Source organism: Podarcis tiliguerta (assembly GCF_965153285.1).
Source record: "Podarcis tiliguerta genome assembly, chromosome: 1".
Taxonomy (NCBI): Eukaryota; Metazoa; Chordata; class Lepidosauria; order Squamata; family Lacertidae; genus Podarcis; species Podarcis tiliguerta.
The window spans coordinates 26930174-26943884 of record NC_139534.1 but is presented as its reverse complement, the minus strand read 5'-3'; the positions used below and the strand labels follow the sequence as shown (position 1 = coordinate 26943884).

At 43.2% G+C, this 13711-nt stretch overlaps 1 protein-coding gene across 1 annotated transcript in view; it reads left to right on the top strand.

Moving 5' to 3' along the window:
• The window catches only part of LOC310680055 (uncharacterized protein), a gene marked incomplete at its 3' end in the record, with an annotated part of 113015 nt that overhangs the window by 40566 nt on the left and 58738 nt on the right, over positions 1 to 13711 (top strand). The gene's annotated exons all lie outside the window — the stretch shown is intronic.

Here is a 13711-nt window from a genome sequence, read left to right as displayed (position 1 = left end):
AATACTAATGGGCATTAGATTAAAAAAGATCAGCTTGTTTTCTGAGTTTGGATAAGAACTGATAAAGCTTTCTGCTACTGTGGAAAGGTAGCAGAAAGGTGGAATACATATGTTTTGCTGGTCCTGCATGGAATATAGCTTTGAGAGATGCTGTGGACGAAGGTGCTTAGCTCAGTAGTAGAACATCTGCTTTGCATGTAGAATGTACCAGAAATGGGGTTAGGAAGGTGAAAAATCAGCTTAGTAGTTGCATGAAAGGGAAGCTCTAGGGAGCTGATGTTGCGGAATGGCAGGGGGGTTGATGAGTGGCAGAGACAGGGACACAGCCCCTAGGAATATATATTTTCTCTCTTTTATTTTTTTTTATGATCACCCATGTTCATTAAGCTAACATCTACATTGTACACCTCTTCATTTTGAGGAGTAGAGTGATGTTGTTCTAAATTATCCTTCTTGTGCCTCAGATCTATCAAAGAAAGTAGGTAATTCTTAATTTCTGATGTGTTTGTGCTACTAAGATGTCTAGGATTCCATTTAGAACCAGGGACTCAGCTCCATTAGTAAAGAAACAGTGACTTGAATGCACTATAAACATGCAACACTAGAAGGCACCATGGAGCAGGAAATTTTAAAACACGCTTTTCCATAGGGATTTCTTTCTTTTGTTATAGCAATCTAATTTCTGACTTATTTATAGCGTGTTTTCCCCCTGTGTCTAGATCTACCCCAAGTGACCAATTTCACTGATGCTTATATATTAATGTTTCAGTTCAGAATTCCACTTCACTTTCACCATTATGTTCTTAAGGTTGCTTTCTGTTTTGTGGTCCAGGGAGTAACATCTGTGGCTGAGTTTTACCATGTGATATTTCTTCTTTTCTTTATCTGCAAAGTGCTGATTGGAGCTCTGCTGTGTTGAATTAAGCTAATGCAAAGATAACTGTCCTATGAAAGTCTGTAGATATGAGAAACTTGAACTTTATCTGCTAAATCTCTGGTTCCTCACTGGGAAAGTAGAAAATGCCATTTTAGATGAGACCAGTGATTCAAATATAGTTACGCTGAAATTAGTAGCAGATGCTTCAGCAACCAGGCGTAAAAAATGACATAAGGGACAGATTTTTGGAACTAACTTTCTGTGGGGGATTCCTCCTCCAATCCTATTCCCTCCCAAACAGATTTGATTGATTCCACCCCCCTTGAAATCTTTTGTGGGTTTTAGTATCATTTACAGTAAGTCCAAAAAAACAGTAGCATGGATTTGTGGAGGGGCAGGAGTAGAATACAGGTGGACTGGCATGAAGGCAGGTGATAGGAGACCATTCAAGAACAGCAGAAGATTCGCCAGGTGTTAAGAGCATTGTTTGCCTGAATGACTACAGTGAATTGTTATGAGGTTTGGGGACGAGGGAGAAAGCAAGCAGGAATGGCATGGCTCTTTATTAGAAACCAGTAGTTGTGCAATAGGATAGAATCCCAGAGGGGTCTCTTCTGATGAAAAAGAGAGTCCAGGCAGCTGGAGGAGGATGAATGCCTTCTCTCTAAATCAGGGAGGGGGAAACTGTGGCCCTCTGGCTGTTGTTGGACTCAGTGGCGTAGCGTGGGTTGTGAGGACCCGGGGCAAGGCAAGTAATTTGTGCCCCCTAACACGTGGATTTGCGCCCCCTAACCCTAACCCCCAGATGTTGCGCCCGGTGCGCCCGGACCCCCCTGCACCCCCCACGCTACGCCACTGGTTGGACTTCCATCAGTCCCAGCCAACATGGTTAATGATGGAGATGGTGGAAATTGTGGTGCAGAAGTACCGTCTGCTCCTGCCATTGCTGCCTGGTTCATGGGCCAAGTGAATGATGTTGCACTATGAAGACAGATCCTTTTTAGAGTTTAAGCAGTGCTTCCCTGCATTTCTTTTTCAGCATGGGGGAACCTTTGTTGATTCCCATCTGTGGATATACATACTGAAATACTAAGGGCTCAGATTTTTGATATATATTTTTTTGAGATTGTATTGGAAAACAGGAGAAAGTGGTTAGGTATGTGAGCTGCAAACCACTTGGAATTTCATAGGTCAAATCCACTGTCTGGAAATTGTGGCCAGAAGGCTACTGGAATCATTTGAAGTGCAGACCCTGAAGTCAAGGAGAAATGTGCTCCAGAAATCATTCCTATTAAGAGATGGGCGGCCAACTCCCCCCACTCCTCAAATCATTTGCAACTTCCAGCAAGTTATCAAGGGCAGCCTGAAGCATGGCTTATTAACACTAGTCCAGCCTCCAGGCTTCAAAGGAGATGGTATGTAAGTTGCCACAACAAAATCTCAAAGGAAAGAGCCAGAGTCTTCTCATCATACACATGGCAGTGTAAAGTGCTTCTGGCCTCTGCTGATGCCTAAAGCTCCACTAGATTTAGAAGAACCTAAAAGCTCTGATCTTGCACACAGGTACATGAGAGAAAAAGTTCAGTTGAACGCAGCTGCAATTTACTCCTGAGTAACCACATACAGTATTGCATATAAGCACATATATCGTATCGGCAGCAACTACGCAAACAAAACCCTCTTTTGTTTGGATTGACGCTGTGCTCTGGAATGTTAGGGTTTACCATTCTTGTTAGCAAACCACCTATGAAATTCTGTTTACACTTTTACTGCTTGGGAATGGACAAACAGATTGCGATTGATCAAGACCTTTTCTAGAAGAGTGGCTTGAAATTGCCTCCATGAACAAATGCAAAAGGGTCACAAACCCACCTAGTCTGCTGAATTTAATCAAGCATACTTGTCTTCCAATGCCTGGTGTGTGTGTGTGTGTGATTGGGGGCTACTGTCAATGGACATATGTCACTATGCAGACACCACTATGATGGCCTGAAGGTGGCTCAGTTGGTTAAAGAAAAGAAAGAAAGGAAATGATTGAGGTGCTAACTTTGCACAGTTAGTTAAGGAGCTTGGAGTATTTCTGGCACATTGTTAATTTCCAGTCCAAAGTCTAGCTTTCCCGTATTCTTAGAATTTTCGCACTATGCCAAAATAACTAATAATTAGCACACTAAACCCATTACAAACCTCTTAACACCAGGCAGAGAATACTTACGAATTCTCTGCAACAAAATACAAAACCTACTCATTAGCAATTATATTGAACGGTTTGCTTCCAAGATGCCACAATGCAGGCATAATTAGCCAATTAAGGAACAAAATAAATAATTATCAAATATAAAAGTGAAAGGGAGAGTGTGGGCAATTTCCCTCTGGGAACATAAATACATTTCCAAGAGTCCAGGCGACATTGGCAGCCCCTTTCATTGTGTGAAGCATCATGCTGGTTTTTTGTTTTTTTAAAAAATAATAATACAGATAATTCTGCAGATGCATGAGAATTTTCTCTGCAGCTATGGGGCAGGAATATTCGTGCATGCAAATAGCCAAATGCACCAAGATCGGGCATGTATAATTTATTGGACTGGATCCAGATGAAACATGAGCACTGATTTCCATGGATCTACTCTTAAGCATGACTAAATCTGGATCCAATCTATTACTGTTGCTATTCCTTCTTAAACATGTTTCCAATCACATGGCACCGAAGGCAACATACAATCCCCTTTTTAAAAAAATCCAACAGATAAGCCAATGTTTGTATTTTACTCTCCACCCTGGGGACTAGAACTGCGTTCCCATGGCAGTTTATCCCTTTTCCCTGATGTTTCCCTCACTGTAAATTTCCACATTATGTTTGAGCTTTCACATGACATACTGTAAAAACAACTTCTGAAAAACTAATTGAATATAGCTCATGTTTAGTGCTCATTGCGTTGCTATTTGATTCCAGAAAAGTAATAATCTATGGATGTAAGGTAAAGGACCCCTGACCATTAGGTCCAGTCGTGACCGACTCTGGGGTTGCGCTGCTCATCTCGCTTTATTGGCCAAGGGAATTGGCATACAGCTTCTAGGTCATGTGCCCAGCATGACTAAGCCACTTCTGGTGAACCAGAGCAGCGCACGGAAACGCCGTTTACCTTCCCGCCAGAACGGTGCCTATTTATCTACTTGCACTTTGACGTGCTTTCGAACTGCTAGGTGGGCAGGAGCAGGGACCGAGCAACAGGAGCTCACCCCGTCGCGGGGATTCAAACCACCAACCTTCTGATCAGCAAGTCCTAGGCTCTGTGGTTTAACCCACAGCGCCACCCTTTCCAAATGCCCAGACCTTAATTCTGCCTCCTCCCACCCAGGTGTTGATATTGGAAAAGTCACCCTGATTTGACAGATGTCATAAGCTGAACCTTAACCCAGGATTGACCCTGCCAAGCAATCAGCCAGCAGATGGGTTAGGTGATTCAGGATACACACCCAATGCTTACGCCAAAGCCTACTGACATCTGTAATCAACCAAGTTGTGGGTTTGTTAATCCCAAGATGTTTGTCCTGTGTTTCTCACATCTCTCATGCTTGAGCCCCCACTGCTGGTGGGCTCACTGGGCCTGGGACTGCAAATCACAACTGGGAAGGGGAGTAGTTCTATGAAAGAGCACCAACCTTGCATTCTGAGGCACCCAGGGTTTATACTGCTGGCATGCCCAGGTAGGCATGGGAAAGGCTGTGTCTGAAGCCTTAAATGAGAATAATATAATAATAATGTATTATTTATACCCTGCCCATCTGGCTGAGTTCCCCCAGTCACTCTGGGCGGCTCCCAATCGAGTGTTAAAAACAATACAGCATTAAATCTTAAAAACTTCCCTAAACAGGGCTGCCTTCAGATGTCTTTGAAAAATAGGATAGCTGCTTATTTCCTTGACATCTGTTGGGAGGGTGTTCCACAGGGCGGGTGCCACTACTGAGAAGGCCCTCTGCTTGGTTCCCTGTAACCTCACTTCTCGCAGTGAGGGAAACACCAGAAGGTCCTCGGAGCTCGACCTCAGTATCCAGGCTGAACAATGGGGGTGGAGATGCTCCTTCAGTGTAGACAATGAAACTGTAGACAATACAGAGCCATATGCACCAATGGTTCTGCTCAGCCCAAGGCAGCTTCCTATGTTGCATTCTTACAGAGAGGCAAGGTGACCAAAAAAGAAGCTTTACTTCGTACCCTCCCAACATTTCTCCAATGAAACTAAGAATGTCCTATTCAATAATAACAATAACAATAATTTTATTTATACCCCACCCATTTGACTGAATTGCCCCAGCCACTCTGAGTAGCTTCCAACATATGTAAAAACATAAGAAAACATTAAGCATTTTAAAACTTCCCTGTACAGGGCTGCCTTCAGATGTCTTCTAAGGGTTGTGTAGTTACTTATCTCTTTGGCTCGGGGGTCGCATAACTCCATACCTGCCAACATTTCTTCAATGAAAATAGAGATGTCCTGAGGAAAAGTTCCTGAGATCAAATCAAAAACTGGGATGGCTTCTGTAAATCTGAGACTGTCCCTGGAAAATAGCGACACTTGGAGGGTCTGTTGCTTGGGTATGCACCATCAAAACCCATTTAGAGGGTTAGGATGGTTGAAGTGGAAGCCAATCACACAGTGTCTTTTTCTTATTTCTTTTTAGTACTAGGCAGACTTAGCAGATGATATTTTGATTTAACTGTGGGTGTAAGAGATTTTCCCCAGGCTCTCTCTCTCTCTCTCCATATATATATATATATATATATATATATATATATATATATATGGTGGTTATAGTTCCCCCCTTTTTTTGTTGGAAAACACGCTGCTTTGGGGAACAGGCAGGAAAGCTCTTAAAATGCATGAGGATTATTTCTATGACACATTCTATACAATAGACAGCCTCAAAATATGGTAATACTCCTAACTTCCAATGTTTTTACAAAAGCCTCACTGTTGTCAAGCGGACAAACGACAGTTTTTAAAAGAACAAGAAAGCGGATTATGTACAGACTGCCAGCATTCATCTGTGATTTGTGTGAAGGATTTATAATGGCAATCCTCGGATTGCTCGCTCTGGAGAAATGAGGCTGCACATGGGACGGGGGGTTGAGGGCCACCGTCTCACTAATCTAAGTTACAACCGGATTTTTAAAAATGAAGATGGCCTTTGGGTCTTGATCAATCCTGTGGAATAGGATAGTGCTTTTTTTTTTTTTTTAAAGAGCATTCAAGTTTTAGTTCTGGTGAGAGAACTGGACTAAAATTAACAGGCATCCAACTGGATAATAGAAATTAGTTTTCTTCTCTGGCTCTGCACTCTTTTAGTAAAATGATTAGGAATGGCAGAGAACTTCAATTCAGTTCACATTTAAAGGCACATCTAACTAATCTGCACTTTCAGAAACAATATACAAAGGGGAACACAGCCTTCCTTCAAAATCCACACTTCTCTGTCTCTTGCAATGAAATTACCCAGCCAAGGAACATGTACAGAATGCATCTACTAGGCTAAAGCGTGCATAAAAATGCATATATTTGGAAATTTGCCTTGTAAAAATGTGTGTTTCAGGAAAAATCTGCAGTAAAATGTGGATGAATCTTGATAGAGACTTTTTTTAAAAAAATGCAAACTGATGTGGAAATGTGGAGAACTGAATTTATGATTTGAAAAATGAGATTCTTTGCAGTGTGGGGATCTCAAGTGCTTTTTTTAGATCTGACCTTGGTAGATCTCTGGGCATTCTCCAAGCTGTTGACAAATATCATTAGGTCAACAGTTTGCTTTTGCTTACCTTTGCACTGCTAAATAGGTCAGGGATACTTGTGCATTTGTTAAATGTATTGCTGTGGAGGTGATGACTTGGCAGGGAGCATCTCTGATGAGGCAATATTGTTGTGCTCCTGAAATAGTTTAAACGGCCAATACTAGAAAACTATAGACACATCTAAGGTTGCAATTATAAGCATACTGTACTTACCACTAAGCAAAAAACCCTCGATGAAATTGATTCTCGAAATGATGTGTTCAGGACCATGTGGTAAGAAAGCAATATTGCTTTAATCAGTTAACATTCACCTCCAGTAGACATGCCTGTTCAGATGTTGCCGTCCTTGAGAATGTGACCACCAGATGAAATCTGGACATGTACAAGAGGTTTGAACAGCGTAGTGAAAGCGGCAAATTAGTCATCCCTTGGATATTTTATGATTTTTCTGCAGCCTTTGACCTCTGCTTGAATGAAATAATTTAAATGGAAATGGACCTCTTAGCACAATATAGCAGCCGGCTCTAAATGAAAGGGAGAAGAAACCTTACATTTTTGGTGTTTTCTTTATCTTGCAGTGACATTCGGGGATTGAACAAAAATGGCCAATTCTACTAATCCCTAAGGAAACCTTACGAAAAAGACAATGTTGTGCAAGGCTGCAGAAATATTGGCTTGCATCTAACCAAAGGCGCATGATAGTGGGCTTGTTTACTGAAAACTAACACAGGATTGTTAACTTTATTTTTGTATCTGTGTCTTCAACAGTATATTTTTAAAAAAATATTTAGCAGGGTATAATGTTTATTTACCTGCTAATTTTCCCAATCAAGCAACTTTTAAAGGGAAAGGAGTGGATTGAGCTCCAATCCCACCCTCATGTCAGCTGGCAATCTGACCCCAACAGAATATTTAGGGTGGAATTCAACAAATGTACCCATACAGAATATTTAGAGAGGAATCGTTCCATCAGCACAAGCATTTTTGCTTGGCAGACAGAACAGATGTTGTCCCCTCCAGTGCCCCCCATTCTGGGGGTTCTCCTATCCCAAACAGATTTGGGAAGGGCACAGCAGGTGCATGCATGGGGGAAGAGGAGGGGTGAAAGCCCCACTACACTAGTGGGGACTTATTGCACTGGCTCCTGCTATTGAAATGATTTAGCTACATGTGACAAAGAGGCAATAAGGTATTGACTGACAATTGCAAGGTTCCCACATGAACAGCTGGAACATCACTATGTGTGCATGCATGAAGGGGTTCACTACAAGTACCAGTTAAGCCACATAAGTTTGGGTGGGACTTGCCACTGTGATGTCACCTCTCATGCCCATATATGCACGTTCACTGAATACATTCTGATTGATTAGAGCTAACTCATCATCAGAGGAGTCCTATGCACATTTAGACTGCTATTCAATGGAATAGGGTTACAAAAGGCGCAAGGTCATTTGATCCCTGAAAAATTGCACACTTTCAAAATCCCTTGCAAAATAGGAGGCCCCCCTGCCTTTGTCAGGATCATGAAAGCCTAGAATATGGGAGGACACAGACCGCAAAGTTGTAAAACACCTCCTTTAGTGAACATTCACATACAGGCTAGGGATGAAGTTATGTGCAAATGTACACTTCCCCTACCAACTGCTTCTGAAGGCTCATTTCACACTTAGAAAGCCAGGGCTTTGAAACAACCCCCAGTTTACCTGTCATGAAAATTAAAACAGCTTTACAGTGAGCAGCAGCTATTGAATCTGTGCTGCAAGCAAAACACAGAAGGTCACAATTCTGTTTTGCAGACAGTTCTAAATTGGCATTCAGGAGACCCGTCTTCCTCACATCCACGGCGACATTTAACCCTGTGCAAACAAGGTCTGGAGTCTGACTGAAAACTGCATAGAAGGTGACAGAAAAACGTTTTGACCACAGCTACTGTCTCTTCCCGCCCCCACCCAATATAGAACTGAGTGAAATAATTCTCCCTTAGCTTTCATTACAAAATGTATGTGTTTTGAAAAAGATTGCATTGCTAGTCCTGAGAATTCATGCCTATACCTATATATGTTCCTCTCAAGGGCTGCTTGCAAATCAGTGAACTGCTGGGGGCAGCTTCTCAGGGGAAGGTACCTCCAGGCCTTAGACTGACCTCGTCCAATCAATGTGCCAATTGAAACTTCCAGACCCTCCAAGCTGTCCTGGTTTCTGATTTGATAACGGAATGTCTCAGTTTTCCTTAGGATGTCCCTAATTTCATCGGAGAAATGTTGGAGGGCATGGAGTTATCCGACCCCCGAGCCATCTGCAGGCAGCCCAGTATAGAGAAGTTTTAAAATGTTTAATGTTTTAGTATGTTTTTATGTATGTTCGAAGCTTCCCTGAGTGGCTGGGGCAACCCAGTCAGATGGGTGGGTTATAAATAGTAAAATGATGTTGATGATGGAATAGGACATTCCTGTTTTCATCAGAGAAATGTTGAAGGGTATGCTCTTCATGAGCGGCGAGGAATATTAACTATTTCCTATTTCAGTTTAACCTTGCTTGAACAACAAGGTTATCCTGAGCTCTGGTGTGTTGGCTTTTCCCTTGGATATTCTTCACTCATGCCTCCTTGTTTGTCCCTTGGTCCTGAATACTGCCTTGGCCTGTGACTCTGTCAGCTCAGAATGCTGACAGAAGAAGCAACTTGGTGGCGGTCATTGTTGCTTATTGGGAAGAGGCAGCAGGGAGGCTGGCTCGTGCAAATGTACTAACAGGACTGCTGGGTTGGCTTTGCCTGTGCGCTGGATGCTTGGAGCAAATCTGTATATGAAAAAAGGTACACAGTGTACCTTTCCTGGAAGTTTACAATTTCAGAATACAGTTTTGAAATGGTGAGATAAGTGACACACTTAGTTACAGGCTGCACACCAAACTAAATCACCATCGATCTATTACAATATTTGCTTGGTGGGAGAAACAGCATGGAATCCTGAGAATAGTTTGATCTACCTGATTTCCTATTTGTCAGAATGCAGCTTTCTGGAGCAAAAGTTTACTAACTCCCCCCCCCCCCCCGCACTCCACCTTTCTTCTTAAAATGTGCTTTACCTGATCAGTTGACCTATCTTGAAACTTTTTTTAAAAGAATCTGGATAAATTGAAAGTAAGTAGAAAGAGAGGTGTCATGCTGAATGCAACTTAAATTGATCGCATTGACCTTTATTTGAGTTCTCTGCTCCAGCCAGGGGAAATACTGTGAGAGTTTAACAATACAACAAAACCGGCAGGTTGTGTTTTGTTTTTAATTTTTTAAATTTTTATTTCATATATATGTGCCACTTTCCCAGCAACTAGGTTGAGCTCCAAGCAACGCATCAAAAACTTAACAAGTAATAGCATTCAATATATAACAGTATCCACCGATAGTGATGTTCATACAAGGATGGAGTAGTATCCCAACACCTTCCTCTTCCATCAGCTTAGGTAAACACCAGCATTACAGTGGTGCCCCGCAAGACGAATGCCTCGCAAGACGGAAAACCCGCAAGACGAAAGGGTTTTCCGTCTGCAGAGGCGCTTCGCAAGACGAATTTCCCTATGGGCTTGCTTCGCAAGACGAAAAATGACGAAAAAAATTGAATTTTCCCCCCGCTCCAAAACCCCTTTTCCTGAATTGCTAAGCTGCTAAAAGCATTTTAGCAGCAAAACCGCTAATCCCCCACCCCTTAAAAAGCCGTTTTTAGCCCTTAAAATGTCAATAGCGCTAATAGCGCTACTCCGTCAATGGGCTTGCTTCGCAAGACAAAAAAACCGCAAGACGAAAAGACCCGCGGAATGGATTCTTTTCGTCTTGCAAGGCACCACTGTAGTTGCATTTTGGCACTTATCCAGAAAAGACTGGGAAAATCTTTTTAATATCTGATACTAATGGTTTGCTCGTGATTTTAACCTTGATCAGGGCTATTAGCTCTGTTTCACTTGTATTGCATTTCCATTGTTTGAAATCTATATTTTAAATGCTGTTTTATACCACTTCAACATCTGTAATGGTTTCTAAGGGGTTGCTCGTGCGCAAGCAGGCAACTATCTCCCTGGCTGGGTGCAAACACCTGGCTGGGCTGCCAAAGTAAACTTTATCTGTCCGGACCGCCACTCACCCGTAGCTGACTCAGTCGCTGGCAGAATCCGTGAGTGGGCGTTTCTTAAACTTCTTCCAGCAAAGAAGCTCTTTGACGCCTAGTCTTCGCCAACTCTCTCTGCGCGAAAGCCTTCTGCGCAAAGAGGGTGTGGGCAATGGAGGACCCCTACTCTCCCCGCTGGTCCCCGGCAAGGAGTCATGGGACCGCCTCGCCGCTTCCCCCATCTGCCCCCCTTCTTGACTGGTGCTACGCTGATTCTCTTCCCCAGAAGATGGGCTGCTTCTCCCGATCCCTGGACGCTCTCTAGAATCCCTCTGGCTTTTGCTCTCTCCCTCCGGCACTGATGGCAGTTCCCTGACAACATCCAATGTGAAAGGCAGTACAGAAATGTTTTAATAAATACAAATAACTAATAAATAAAATCCTAGGCTTTGTTACTGTTTTGCTCCCTGCTACCCCCACCCAAAAATACAAAAATACTGTATCTGCTTAAAGAAGTAAAAGCTTTTGCAGAACAGAATCCTGTTTCCCCCTTTGACCCTCTCTCTGGCTTGCTGCATTTTACAGACTCCCACTTTTTCTCTCTAGCTCACATCACAGCAAAACTCTAAAACTCAGCTTCAAAGGCTTTTGTCTTTCTATCTAATCCTGAGTTGAGGGAGGGGCTCCTCCCATTTGCCCTCTGCCACAGAGCCACGCTCTTTGTGCCCCTAACAACCCATCTTTAGTGGGTCATTACCAGGGCAGCCTGGCTATTTCAGCAACTGAATTCCTGGATCCAGGAATTAGAAGTGGGGAAGAGGTAATAATTCAGCCTAAGCCCTTCCCTGGGCAATTTCCTGGACACAAGACCCCAGCCTGGTTTGTGTTTTAACATGCTAAATCCAGTGTTTGGCACCCCCACAAACTCATAGCAGTACATTTTTGCTCTAAGCATTTAAATTATGACAAATAAATAGACAGAATCAATTATACTCACAGCTTCACCTTTTTTTGTCCGCCAAGAAAAAAAGACGGCAATAGATCAATGATGAGTAAGTTTGGCAGCTGACATTTAACTAAGCAGATGGCTCATCTGATAATTTGTTAGACCTTCTTTGACTTGGGCCTTCGTTTGAGACCTTGAGAGACCTCCACAGGCAAGGATCAATCCTTCTCATATAATTACTGTTTCCCACTCCAAGTCCTTGGCATGTTTAGATTTAAATGCATTGTTATAGTTGCAGACATCCAATTTAGGCTCACTGACCTAAACTTGTAAATAACAGGTGAGCCATGTTATACGTGGCAATGTGAAGTAGTACATGCAAATGTAGCATTTGCAGTTTTCTCTTAATGATGCCAGTCTGTTGATTGGAGCAGTTAAACTGAAGATGAGTGGACAGGAGAACAGTCATCAGACTCCTGAAGGAATGTCACACAAGGCTTGTCCTTACGTTATGCTTAACACAGTTCACAAGCTGTCTCTACACATGTACAAGTGTTTTTGTGAAAGAGTGGGCAATTTTTGATTTGTGCAGCTTAGCTACTGTGTACGCAGGCTATGCACTCATTGAACATTACATGTGAACAGCTGTACAAGGGTGTATACAGGTACAGACTGTACATTTGTTGAATATCATGCATGAACATGCATGTAGAAAAGGGCAAATACATTTCCCCTGCTGTCCCAGGGGCCACATCTGGATCTAATCTAAGTTACAGAAAGGTAGACTTCAGCTGAACGTTAGGAGCAATATGCTGGTGAGAGCAGTTTTACAATTCAGCCAGGTTCCAGAGGTTAGAGATGGACAGAGGAGCCTATTTCTAGTCTCTGTTTGTTTTGCATATGTTTATTTTTATGTCCTTTCCATCAATCTGTTTCATGAAAACTGGCAGGATGATGGGGAAGAGGAAGAGGATCCCTGCAAAGGGTGTAGCTGGGACTGGGACACATTGGGGCAAACTGGGGATGGGGAAGAAAGTAATCACAGGGTGATAGAGGATGACAAAGGGATGGGGGGGTCAATGTACAGGAACCAGAGCAGCAGGCCCCATCACCAGAGGGGCTCCAGTCTCCACGAACACAGTGGACTCTGAGGCATAGGGAGCAGTGGGAGGGGTGCTCTAGGAGGCTGAGGCAGGCAAGGGCCCACAGCCCAGCTCCCTAGCTGGCCAGGTGGGGCTACTAGCTCTAGGAAGAGGTGTGTGATTCCTCAGCTGGAGTAGGCTTGGAGCAAGTAAGGGTCACCTGCCTTGTCAAGCCCGGATGCTGCAGTCAGCATACAGAGTACAAAAGGAAGCAGAGCTGGGGTGCTGTGTTTACTTAGTTGCCCATGTTGATGGACCTTGACTTGGATGCTCCTGGACCTCTACGGGACTGTGCTTTGGATTTGACTCTGCACCGTATGCTGACTGCTGGACTTCAGACTTGGCTACTTGGATTGGCCTTGTACTGCATTTCCTGATCTCCACACTTTGGATTTTGAACTTTGCTTAAATGGCTTGACCCCTGGACTTTGAACTTTGGATTTGGCATAGTGTCTTGCTGCCAGGTAGGCCAGGGGTTTGGGACAATCTTTCTTTTTAAAAAACTGCATTGAAATGAGTATTACTTTTAATATATTTCCCCTCTGGGGTAGATTCAACTAATTAGTTGCACTAGATCACCTCTCCTTCCCCTGTGCCACCCCAAAATTGGCTCTGGAGTGGGGTGGTGGTGGTAGGAGAACCCCCAGAACACCACACAGAGAGGAGAGGGGAGAATGTTTCATCAGCCAAAGTGAAATGCTTATGTTGGTGGAACCTTCATCTTAGAGCAGCATTTAATTCCTCCATTTGTAGTCCAGTGGAAGAGCAGGAGGCTCTTAGGGGCACGAAAGCTACCCAAGGCTGACTCAGCTCCTACTGGGTGTCTCCCCATCCATCTCAAACCTCTGTTATCATTAGACT